Raw genomic sequence first — 715 nt, 5'->3', positions numbered from 1 at the left:
GGGGGGGGGGGGGGCAGGTTAGAGAATCCTTCCAGGACCTACCCTACCAGTTCTCCAATATCTTCAGCTTAAAATATTCAAGGTGCCAAGATGTCCTGAACCCCATCAAAAGGCATCATTACTTCAAGCTTTGTACAGTGGGGCCTTGACTTATGAGTGTCCTGACTAACGAGTTTTTTGAGATACCGGCTGTCTCTCCACCGATTTTTTGCATTGAGTTGATAGAGTAATTTGAGTTAACGAGCTCCTTAACGAGCTCGGTCTCAGAACGAATTAAACTCGGAAGTCAAGGCCCCACTGTACTGAGAAATCCAACCATCAGATTTTTTCTAATGCCTCAAAGATTTAAAAAATTCTTAAGACCATGGCCCTGTTAAAGAAAAAAATTATTCTGACACTTGTTAAAACAGCAATGGAAACTTTATTCAGCACTATGGCAATAGGTGTTGAGACTACTGGTATTATAATAGGGGAAGAACTGTGGCCCAACTTTCAAAGCAGGACAGAAGGCTGTGGGTTTAAAGCCAACAAACAGTGTGTGTGTGTGTGTGTGTGTGTGTGTGTGTGTTTGTGTGTGAGATACCATCAGAGTTCAGATGTGTTTATTTATTTATTTATTGGGCACATCTTTAGGAGTGTTAAATGCAACCCGTCATAGTAAAAGGTCTAAGTTTATTTGTCTAACCATGGAGGGGTTTTAAAAACAACCCAACTA

Source organism: Myotis davidii, unplaced genomic scaffold (assembly GCF_000327345.1).
Source record: "Myotis davidii unplaced genomic scaffold, ASM32734v1 scaffold750, whole genome shotgun sequence".
In the NCBI taxonomy this organism is placed as follows: domain Eukaryota; kingdom Metazoa; phylum Chordata; class Mammalia; order Chiroptera; family Vespertilionidae; genus Myotis; species Myotis davidii.
The sequence above is the reverse complement of the archived record's forward strand: the minus strand, read 5'-3'. Positions refer to the sequence as shown.